The 12573-nt window shown below is 50.0% G+C and overlaps 1 long non-coding RNA gene across 1 annotated transcript; it reads left to right on the forward strand.

Moving 5' to 3' along the window:
* On the forward strand, positions 1–12017 carry LOC140404284 (uncharacterized). Its single transcript, XR_011938486.1, has 2 exons — positions 1–122; positions 11382–12017. It is a non-coding gene; the product is annotated as an uncharacterized lncRNA (long non-coding RNA).
* Positions 12018–12573: the final 556 nt, after the last annotated feature.

A 12573-nucleotide genomic window follows, 5' to 3' on the forward strand; every position in this document is an offset into this window, starting at 1 on the left:
GCAAGGGATCAGAACTCCAGCACTTGGTGCATCCCAGTAACAAGGAGAGCATGCCACTTCCAAATGTCTTGTGGCATGAAATTTGTAAGACAGCAAGTTACAGCGGAATTCATTTAACAAAGGTAACAGAATGATTGGTGATTGATTGCACCCAAAGAAAGAGTCTTTGAAAAGGATCAGAGCTGCTCAATGGCTCCAGTCATGTCTAGAAAAATAGGCCTCAAATCTTCCTCTTCAGTAGAGTACTGAATCACCTGAATGGTGGGCGTCTAGCTTGGATGCTGGAGCCTTGAATAATAAGCAGACATTTTTTAAGAAGGACCTAGAGTAGTATTACAGAGCAGCCTAAAATAGAGGCTGCAACAAATCATACAGTTGAATTGTTATGAGTTTCAGCAGACCAGTGTCTCTTGTGAGAAATGGTCCACTGAAGACAAAGCTGGACTTTGGTAGACGCACAGGGTGATGGCCAACTTGTTCAGACAACAAGCCCAATAAAGGTGGCATTGGAGCATCGTTCTGATCTTTTCTCTGTAGGGGCAACATCAACTTGAATAAATACCTGGAACTATGTTGATGTATCAAGCTAACTTTGACGCTGGAAAAACAGGATATTTCTATAAATAGGAGTATTTCACAGCCATCTTGTACCTTGCTACACCCTCCTCTCTTCAAGGACTATAATTTGCAGGGAGAAGATGAGAACCCACAGGTTGGAGAAGAAGCCTAGAACTTGATCTGTGTCATATTTGCGTGCTGTATGGTTTCAATGGCTCACACATAAGGAGCAACACAATAATAGGCCATAACCTCTGATGAACATCAGAAAATGATGGCATGCATGAATAGATGAATTTAATGTGCACTTACCTGCTCTTGAAGACTGCGATGGCTTGGGGCCTGCATCGAAAGAGTCCTCACAGGCCCCAGCACAGTCCAGCTCCAGTGGATTCAAGGAGACAAAAGGTTCCACTCGCTGCCATAAAGCAAGTAGGTTTAAAGGGCCCAAAGAAATGAACAAGCCAGGGAGAAGGTGAGTGGATGGGATTTGGGGGGGGGGGGGTGAGCCCATGGAGAGGGAATCCTTGGAGGGTCAAGGTGGTAGGGAAAACAGTGGGGGCGTGAGGGTAGTCGGTGTGGGGGAGTCCTGTCAGGGGTATGGGTTCAGATCCATGGGAGGATTGGTCTGCGTGATTACAATAGTTACAAAGAAGTTCGTAGAGGTTTGGATTCTCCTAGCTTTTTCTGAGTAAATATTTATGTAACAATGGCAGATTTAAATTGCGATTTTGGATAGTTCCCAGTGCAGTGCAGTTGCCCAGAGGAAGTTAGCACTTCTGGACAATTGCCATGCAAACCCTTACTTGGAAAGTTCCAAGAGAGATTCCCCAGCACATCTTTGGGGTACAGAAGTTACAGCCAATTCTGGGAAATTAAGTTAGACAACTAACTGATGTGAAAGTAGGAGAACAGTAGAAAAATAGAAATAGATTCAGTTTTTCGGATAGGGAGGGATAACAAAGAATCAATGACTGGAATAAGACACGGTCCTGGAATATAAGAAATGAATTGGGCAAAAATGTAAAAGCAAAACAAATGTTCAGGACTCTGAGTCCGAGGCCCCTGAATCAATGCCTAACCCCCACCCAGCCCAAACTCACTATAGGAGGGTCTCTGCAACCCCCCCCCCCCAAACACCCACACCCAACACACCCGGCCTGATCAAGCTTGTGCACAAAATGCCAGCTTGACACCTTGGCAGTGGCACCCTGGCAGTGCCCATGCCAGATGGCAATGCCACCTGGGCACCTTGGCAGTGCCACGTTGACCCAGTGAGTCTGCTCCACCATTTAATCTTGGCTGATATTTTTCTCATCCCCATTCTCCTACCTTCTCCCCATAACCCCTGATCCCCTTATTAATCAAGAACCTAGCTATCTTTTTCTTAAAGACACTCCGTGATTTTGCCATTCGCAGCCCTTTGCGGCAAAGAGTTCCACAGATTCACCACCCTCTGGCTGAAGAAATTCCTCCCATCTCAGTTTTAAAGGATTGTCCCTTCAGTCTGCAGTTGTGGCCTCTGATTTCCTAAGCCTTTTCCCATTTAGAAAATAGTTTATGCATCCATTCTTCCTACCAAAGTGCATAACTTTTCCGCATTATATTCCATCTGCCACTTCTTTGCCCACTCTCCCAGCCTGTCCAAGTCCTCCTGCAGTCTCCCTGCTTCCTGAATACTACCTGTCCCTCTGCATTGTATCATCTGCAAACTTAGCAACAGTGCCCTCAGTTCATTCTTCCACATCATTCATGGATATTGTGAAAAGTTGACGTTCCAACACTGACCCCTGAGGCACACCATGAGTCAGCGGCTGCCATCCTGAAAAAGATCCCTTTAGCCCCACTCTCTGCCTTCTGCCAGTCAGCCAATCCTCTATCCAGGCCAGGATCTTACCCTTAACACCATGGGCTTTTAACTTGTTTAACAGCCTCCGATTCCTATATGGCACATTGTCAAAGGCCTTTTGGAAATCCAAATAGATCATTGTGGTGATATGCCTGTAGATAATTTTACATGTACTCAGCCGTGTGACCTCCCACCAGCAGGTGGCCATGTACTCAGCAGTGTGACCCCTCACCAGCAGGTAGTATCAGATATGTCAGGTGACATCTGGCTGCCAGCAGAAGGTTGTAAGGCATACATGAGGGCAGTCGTGCATAAGGGTAGTTCCAGGAGAGTCTAATATAACTCTATGATAACTTAGTCTGTATCTGATCGTTACCGTACCACGTGTACATTAATAAATCCTGGTTCTGGCTAAGTCACCAGCAGTTCTGTAGATTCATTGCTGGACAAGATCACGGAACACAACAATCACGTCCATTGATTCTCCTTTGTCTAACTTCCTTGTTACCTCCTCAAAAGGTTCTAACAGATTTGTCAGAAATGACTTCCCCTTGATGAAGTCTTGCTGACTCAGTCCTAGTTTATCATGCACTTCCAAGTATTCCGCAATCTCATCTTTAATAATGGACTCCATAGTAGTAAAATTCCTATAAAATGAAAAAAGAAATACTTAGTGTGGTGAGTGTAATTGTGAGGTTTAAAAGGAATGCATTGTTTCGCAAAAGGAGAATGTGAGTCCTTACATTTGACTCATTTTACAAGACAGATGTGTGTTTGGCGATGCAGTGTTTCGTGCTTAAATCTGTGCTTTTTAAACTGGTTAATCCATTGCACAGTACACAGCTGAATTTAGCGCCTTTATATATGTTCAGTTGTTCGAGCTTGAGAAGCATGAAGCAAGTGCTTATATTATAGCAACATCTGCACAACTTTGCAACCTATCACCAGTGTCTATAAGTGTCTCCTTCTATGTGCACAATTCCCCCATCTATATGCACTTAATCTTAATCTATAAAAATAACAGATTCCCTTTTTTCTTTTTTAAATGAAATGTAACAATAATCACAAACAATATTTCAAAGCAAATCGAAGAAGACATGAGGGGGGATTTACCGGCCGTTCAGACCGACGGGAAATTCCAGTCCCACGCCAGTGACAAGGGGTGCTGTCAACGGAAAATCCTGTTTACAACGGCAGGTCAGGTAGATCCCGCTGGCAGGCTGCCTCTGCCGCTGAAAAACACCCAGCGGGCTGGCGGGAAAATCCCACCCATGATTTTCCGTATTCTCTACAAAGTACGACATCCCTCATCTAGGATTCCCAATGATCCTTTAGTATATGCACTCCTTTTCGTGAAGCAATCAGATAATAGGTGACTTACATTAACCCGTTTGATTATCATAGAATTTACAGTGCAGAAGGGGGCCATTCGGCCCATCGAGTCTGCACCGGCTCTTGCAAAGAGCAACCTACCCAAGGTCCACACCTCCACCCTATCCCCATAACCCAGCAACCCAACCCAACACTATGGGCAATTTTGGACACTAAGGGCAATTTAGCATGGCCAATCCACCTAACCTGCACATCTTTGGACTGTGGGAGGAAACCGGAGCACCCGGAGGAAACCCACGCACACACGGGGAGGATGTGCAGACTCCGCACAGACAGTGACCCAAGCTGGAATCGAACCTGGGACCCTGGAGCTGTGAAGCAATTGTGCTATCCACAATGCTACCGTGCTGCCCACGGCAGTTGATCTTAAAGATGTATTTTTTTCTAACATTTGTTTCGAGGTCAGCTGGAAAAGTCAATCCTATTTTTTACTTGCTTACACTTTTTTGCACAGCGGACCTTATCCCACAAGGAATGACTTTACATTGGGCAAACTGTCTGTGGTAGTATGTATTGGGGGTCATGTGGGACTGGAAGCCCTAATGTCATTGGCTGACAGATCCCGGGTCCTGGTTGGCCGTTGACCTCAAGCTCCGCCCTGAAGGCGGAGTATAAGAAGCCGGAGTCTTCCCCCGCAGGCCAGTTTACTATCGAGCTGCGGGGGAACAGACACGCTTAATAAAGCCTCGTCGACTTCACTCTATTCGTCTCATGGAGTCTTTGTGCGCTACAATTTATTAAGCGTGCCTAAAAAAAAGGACTATGGAGCTCAGGATCATTCCGGAATGCCTGAGGATTAGCCCCCACGCAGTGAACGCGGCAGCAGCCTTCAAGCACTGGCAGACTTGCTTCGAGGCATACCTCAGAACGACCACCGGCCGAGTCTCAGAAGACCAAAAACTGCAGGTCCTGCACTCGAGGGTGAGCACGGAGATTTTCTCCCTCATCGAAGACTCGGACGATTTCCAGACGGCGTTCGCAGCACTGAAAAGTCTCTACGTTCGCCCAGTTAACCAAATCTACGCTCGCTACCAGCTCGCGACGAGATGGCAAGCTCCCGGAGAATCGATGGACGAGTTCTACGCCGCGCTGCTGATTTTGGGACGAGCCTGCAGCTGCCCGTCGGTGAACGCAAACGAACACACGGACATGTTAATGCGCGATGCTTTTGTGGCAGGTATGCAATCCTCCCAAATCCGCCAAAGACTTCTAGAAAAAGAGTCGCTAGGACTCTCAGAGGCACGGGCCCTAGCAGCCTCCCTAGACGTGGCCGCGCGTAATACCCGCGCCTACGGCCCCGACCGCGCGGCAACCCATTGGGCCCCGTACATACCCATCGCGGCAAACCCCCTACCCCCCCCACAGGCTTGCGCGGTCCAAACGCCGAGTCGCACCGGGGGCGCCCGCTGTTATTTCTGCGGCCAGGCGAAACACCCCCGGCAGCGCTGCCCGGCCCGCGCAGCAATCTGCAAAAGCTGCGGGAAAAAGGGCCATTATGCGGTTGTGTGCCGGTCCCGCGAGGTCGCCGCCGTCCCGGGAGCACAGGGAGCCCTGCAAGCAGTTTACGCGCCCCAACCCCCCCAGCACGCCATGTGCGACCCGCAGGCGCAGCCGCTCTGGGTCCCGACCACCGCGGTCCCGGGAGAACTGGGAGCCCTGCACGCCGCCTACGCCCCCCAACCCCCCTCCCCGCAGCCCATGTATGACCCGCCGCCGGCGCTACCGCTTTGGGTCCCGGCCAACACTCTCCACGGAGAGGAGGGAGTTTTCCGCGTCCCTAACGCCACCCCAACCCCCACCGCGCGCCCCACGCCTGACCCGCCGGCGCCACCTACTTGGGCCCCGACCACCGCTGTCCCCGGTGAGGGAGCTCCGCGCGGTCCTAGCGCTCGCGGCCCCACGCCTGACCCGCCGGCGCCGCCGACCTGGGCCCCGACCACCGCTGTCCCCGGTGAGGGAACTCCGCGCGGTCCTAGCGCTCACGGCCCCACGCCTGACCCGCCGGCGGCGCCGACTTGGGCCCCGACCACCGCTGTCCCCGGTGAGGGAGCTCCGCGCGGTCCTGGCGCTCGCGGTCCTAGCGCTCGCGGTCCTAGCGCTCCCCAGCCCCCCCAGCACACCATGTGCGACCCGCAGACGCTGCCATTTTGGGTCCCGGCCACCACGAGGGGAGGAGGGGCGCCGATGTGCGACCCGCAGACGCCGCCATTTTGGGTCCCGGCCACCACGAGGGGAGGAGTGGCGCCGCCATCTTGGACCGCCCAGACCTGTACGACGCGTGGGGGCGGCCATTTTGTCCACCCCCGCCGCCATCTTGTGACCCCCCAGCCACGTGCGATGTATGGGGGCGGCCATTTTGTTCATCCCCGACGCCATCTTGGACGGCAACAACGGACCCCACTCCACTACGACAACCACGGCTCGCTTCGATTACGCTCGATCAAGCTCGGCCCCGGACACTCCAGACGACGACGACAACGGTACTAATAAACGGCCACGAGACGCCATGCCTAGTCGACTCCGGGAGCACGGAAAGCTTTATACACCCCGACACGGTAAGACGCTGTTCCTTAACCACCTATCCCAGCGCACAAAAGATTTGCCTAGCTGCAGGATCCCACTCCGTACAGATCCAGGGATTCTGCATCGTTACCCTAACGGTGCAGGGGAGGGAGTTCAAAAACTACAAACTAAACGTCCTTCCCCAACTCTGTGCCCCCACCTTGCTGGGATTAGATTTCCAATGCAATCTACAGAGCCTTACGTTCAAATTCGGCGGCCCCATACCCCCACTCACTATCTGCGGCCTCGCTACCCTCAAGGTGCAACCCCCGTCCTTGTTTGCGAACCTCACCCCGGATTGCAAACCCGTCGCCACTAGGAGCAGACGGTACAGCGCCCAGGACCGGACCTTCATTCGGTCCGAAGTCCAGCGGCTACTAAAGGAGGGCATAATCCAGGCCAGCAATAGTCCCTGGAGAGCGCAGGTGGTAGTAGTGAAGACAGGGGAGAAACAAAGGATGGTCATTGACTATAGCCAGACCATCAACAGGTACACACAGCTAGACGCGTACCCTCTCCCCCGCATATCCGACATGGTCAATCGGATTGCCCAATATAAAGTCTTCTCCACCGTGGACCTCAAGTCCGCCTACCATCAGCTCCCCATCCGCCCAAGTGACCGCAAGTACACAGCCTTCGAGGCAGACGGGCGATTATACCATTTCCTACGGGTCCCTTTTGGCGTCACAAACGGGGTCTCGGTCTTCCAACGGGAGATGGACCGAATGGTTGATCAACATGGGTTGCGGGCCACGTTCCCGTATCTCGACAATGTAACCATCTGCGGCCACGATCAGCAGGACCACGACGCCAACCTCCAAAAATTCCTCCAGACCGCCAAAGCCTTGAACCTCACGTACAACGAGGACAAGTGCGTTTTTAGCACCGACCGGCTAGCCATTCTGGGCTACGTAGTGCGCAATGGGATAATAGGCCCCGACCCCGAACGTATGCGCGCACTCATGGAATTTTCCCTCCCGCACTGCCCAAAAGCCCTGAAACGCTGCTTGGGGTTCTTTTCATACTACGCCCAGTGGGTCCCCCAGTACGCAGACAAGGCCCGCCCCCTAATACAGACCACGACCTTCCCTCTGTCGACAGAGGCTTGCCAGGCCTTCAGCCGCATCAAAGCGGATATCGCAAAGGCCACGATGCGCGCCATCGACGAGGCCCTCCCCTTCCAGGTCGAGAGCGACGCCTCCGACGTAGCTCTAGCGGCCACCCTTAACCAAGCGGGCAGACCCGTGGCCTTTTTCTCCCGGACCCTCCACGCCTCAGAAATCCGCCACTCTTCAGTAGAAAAGGAAGCCCAAGCCATAGTGGAAGCTGTGCGACATTGGAGGCATTACCTGGCCGGCAGGAGATTCACTCTCCTCACGGACCAACGGTCGGTAGCCTTCATGTTCGATAATACACAGCGGGGCAAAATCAAAAACGACAAGATCTTAAGGTGGAGGATCGAGCTCTCCACCTTCAACTATGAGATTTTGTATCGTCCCGGAAAGCTGAACGAGCCGTCCGATGCCCTATCCCGCGGCACATGTGCCAACGCACAAATTAACCGCCTCCAAACCCTCCACGAGGACCTCTGCCACCCGGGGGTCACTCGGTTTTACCACTTCATCAAGTCCCGCAATCTCCCATACTCTTTAGAGGAGGTCCGTACAGTCACAAGGGACTGCCACATCTGCGCGGAATGCAAGCCGCATTTTTTCAGGCCAGATGGAGCGCACCTGATTAAGGCTTCCCGCCCCTTTGGACGCCTCAGTCTCGATTTCAAAGGGCCCCTCCCCTCCACCGACCGCAACGCATATTTTCTTAATGTAGTGGACGAATACTCCCGCTTCCCTTTTGCCATTCCCTGTTCTGACATGACCGCGGCCACAGTCATTAGAGCCCTGAACAGCATCTTCACACTGTTCGGTTACCCCGTATACGTCCACAGCGACAGGGGGTCCTCTTTCATGAGTGACGAGCTGCTCCAGTTCCTGCTCAGCAAGGGCATAGCCTCAAGCAGGACGACCAGCTACAACCCCCGGGGGAACGGGCAAGTAGAAAGGGAGAACGGCACAGTCTGGAAGGCCGTCCTACTGGCCCTACGGTCCAGGGACCTCCCAGTTTCACGGTGGCAGGAGGTCCTCCCGGACGCTCTCCATTCCATCCGGTCGTTATTATGTACGAGCACTAATCAAACGCCACACACGTCTCCTTGTCTTCCCTAGGAGGTCCTCCTCTGGAACGTCGCTGCCGACCTGGCTGGCGGCCCCAGGACCCATCCTGCTCCGAAAGCATGTGCGGGCACATAAGGCGGACCCGTTGGTCGAAAGGGTTCACCTCCTCCACGCGAACCCCCAGTACGCCTACGTGGAGTACCCCGACGGCCGACAGGGCACGGTCTCCCTGCGGGATCTGGCGCCCGCCGGCAACACACACCCCCCCCCCCCGACACCATCAACCCAACCCCCCCCCCTCCCTGCCACCGCCGCACCCCGCGACCGCCCCCTTCCCAGGAGGATCGGTCCCCCTCCCCTCAGCTCCGACCAAGAATCAAGCCCAAGCTGAAACCGTACGGCTCCTGGAGGCGACAACACTGGTACAAGCACCACCACCACCGCCGGGGCTGAGGCGATCGACACGGACGACCAGACTGCCCGACCGACTCGTGGCGTCAATGTAAAACAAATATGGACTGTTCACAAGAACATTTTGCTTTTCTTCCTATACCCTCTGTAAATAGTTGCAACAGGACAAAATTGTCCAATACTGTATTGCCATGTGAATGTTTTGTCCTCCCAGGACCAGCCCTGTAAACCCTTACCACCATACGAAGCATCATCCCGCCGGGTTCATTTTTGACAAGGGGTGAATGTGGTAGTATGTATTGGAGGTCATGTGGGACTGGAAGCCCTAATGTCATTGGCTGACAGATCCCGGGTCCTGGTTGGCCGTTGACCTCAAGCTCCGCCCTGAAGGCGGAGTATAAGAAGCCGGAGTCTTCCCCCGCAGGCCAGTTTACTATCGAGCTGCGGGGGAACAGACACGCTTAATAAAGCCTCATCGACTTCACTCTATTCGTCTCATGGAGTCTTTGTGCGCTACACTGTCCACCTCTTGTGTAAATATCCCCTAAAGTATTTGACAAATAGAATCCTGTGCCTGATGCGTCCACAGGAGCCAGTGTTTCTGAGGCTAACATATTTCAAACAACCCTTTTTATGTTCTTTGCTTCCGGGCTAAAAGACAAGTTTTTCAATTTCACCCACTGAAAATATCATGCAAGCAGTGGCATTTGAATACACATCGGGAAGATTTGCACGAGGCACATCACAAAATATAGCTTATTTCATGCTAATTGGGTCATCCAAGGATGGAAATTTAATATTAGATGTTTTCATCCTCGACTTTAGGGTGCTTCATTGTCGTACCTAGTTACGATACAAACTAGCATCTGGTCTTGTCTGAGTCCATGAGCAATTCAACTGAGTCAAGCTTCACAGCTGCTCTGTCCCTATAGATGTGGCATCATCTTTCTGTGATGACCTAGCATAATTAACCAGGATAGGATTAACACACTCTAAATGGGATTGCTAATTCAGTTACTCCAGACCTATTTTGCTTAATGTCTAAACTAATTAAACACCCTGAAGAGACTTCCATTAAAATTCCACTTTAATCTTATTCATGAAACATTTCTCAAATTCCACCATACCATCCCAACAGAGATCGTCAACGTGTCATAAAGATGCCTGGAAGTTCCTCTTTTTATTACCAATAAAACATTGTGGGTCTGCTTTTAGTTAAACATAGCTTTGAGCAAAACAGATCTCATCATAAAATTCCACACCTTCAAGGCATCATTCAGGACATAGACACATTAGTTTAGTTTCCATAATTTCCCTTTAGTATTTGTCTCTTTAGGCAGTTTCAGAAACACTTCTTTCTGAAAATAGGCACGTTGAGTGCGATTTTACCATGGCAATTGATCTACACACCCACAAATATGTGGCCAAAAGAGCTAAAAGGACCTTTTCTATCTGTGGGACAGTCCACACCAACATCTGTATCGCCCGGTTGCTCATCAACACCCTTGCACAAGCCTTTATAAATCTCATCGGCAAGAATCTTTTCCACACAAATTCATTTATGTAGCAAGGTTGACTGGCCTTTATCAATACTTCAGAAGAAACTCCAAATGCCCTCCGACTATTAAATTCCTTTAGTTTTACCCCTCTGATCACTTTATCCTGTAGTCTGTTGGCAGCCACCTCATGGTCAGGAGAACGTTTGCCTCCAGTTCTATCTCAAAACTGTTCTGTAGCCCGTTTATTTGTGTAATCTAGCTGTGGCCTCTACCTGTAATTTGATGTCTTTGGAATTACTACTGTAAGATCACTCTCAACTGGTCAGAGACTCCTCTGGTTCTAACACAAGAGTCACTCTCAGACCCACTATTAGAAATCACATTGCGTTTTCTTACTTCTCATTCTTTTAACCCATTCTGCCAGCTCATGGACCTCACTTGTTGGCTGTCATCTTGGGCATTTAACTAATATTTAAACTTGCCTGTAGATTTTCCTGCATTTCCCACAATAGTCATATTGCTCCATACACTGGGCACTTCCGTAACATGTCTCCAGCACCAATTTTAGGCAATTGACATTTAGATGTGATGGTTCAGTCTTATACATCATGATCACTCAGCCTACCACCGCAGTCTATCTATTGTATTCGGTTCTTCAGAACTGTGATCGTAAAACACGAGTATGTGAGTTACATGGTGCCTCATCACCTCTCAAGTCCTCACGCTTATGAGCATTTGTCATCAAGCCCGATTAACCATGAGGAACCTTAATGGCTTGATTACCATGTTGGATAAGCATTGCCATCATGTGCAGGACATTTCCATTCCTTATGGCCCTCTCTCTTGTAATACACCATATCCCGAGAATTAAAGACTACCTTAGACTGTCTGACACGATGTATGATGGAACCTGTGGTTTCAATGCTTGTATTTTTTTAGACAGATGCTAATTGAAAAGGGGAACAGAGCAGAAACTGATCCTGACAGTTTCTAAAGAAATTAAAATCAAAACTGAGATTGGAAACCAAATGCTGCTGTGGAGACTGAAACTGGCTAAAACCATCTGAAAGGGACAGAGCCACCGGCGCTCGGATAATGATCCCAGTGGTCCAGTACAGGCAGGCTGACGAAGACAGAGGCTAGATCCAAAAGCTGACAATAGGCAAACATACAGTTGCTGCAGCTTTGAGGAGGTTCTACAAATATGTACCATTTTTGGTGAAGACCATTCTGTCGGATCTTGGGTTGGTTGTGCTTGGCTGTCAGCTGGGGGGGTCAAGCTACGTCCTAGAAGAGGAGCTGAAATTCTTCTTAAGGAAGAAATATTTGAAGGACTTTCTGACAGAGATTGATGACATGTTTGCTGAGTGGAATGTCGAGCCAACTCATAAGAACTGTCTCAGTTGTATAATTTAACATATAATTTATAATTAGTAATCAACTGCAATTTGCCTCTTAATTCATGTTTAACTTGTGTCGATTCTGGGTTTTAGCATACAGGTTGTTAGCCAAGTAGTTATTTAGTGTGTGTTTTTACTTCACTCTTGTATAGTAAAATAAAAGTCTTAAACTGTGGAATTTTGTGGTTTCATTCTTTCAGTAAGTAGCTGAAATTTAAGAATTAAAACAAAAAAGGTTACTAGATTCGAGTGAGATCATCACAGATGCCTTGGAGCTGTTGGAATTTTCTCCGAGACCTCAGCCTTGATGAAAACCATTCTGCCCGTTTGGAAAACATTCCATTCAAATGTTTCAAAACAAAAACAGAACTAATTGCATTCCCCTATGGGGCAGGGAGACAGTAGCCCAGCACAGAAGATAAATTGGGAATCCTTGCATAGACCAATTAATAGGGAGTATACCCGCCAATCACCTGAAACAAATTCTTTGTATGAACACCACTCCCCGGTCCCAGTGCAGTTGTCAACTTGCAGTTTAGTTGATCTGTTAAGATTTTATGCAGCATTTCATCCAACACCGTGTGATTTATTTCTGAGTCCATTGCTAAAAGGATGAGAGCTGTGGTAGTCATAACCACAATCTTCATGTTTTCACACATCTCTAACTCTGTCATCAGTAAGTTCCCCTCCACTATGAATCAGAAACTTAGTTTTAGTCCCTATCCGTTTCA

The sequence above is a fragment of the Scyliorhinus torazame genome, chromosome 30 (genome assembly GCF_047496885.1).
Source record: "Scyliorhinus torazame isolate Kashiwa2021f chromosome 30, sScyTor2.1, whole genome shotgun sequence".
Lineage (NCBI taxonomy): Eukaryota > Metazoa > Chordata > Chondrichthyes > Carcharhiniformes > Scyliorhinidae > Scyliorhinus > Scyliorhinus torazame.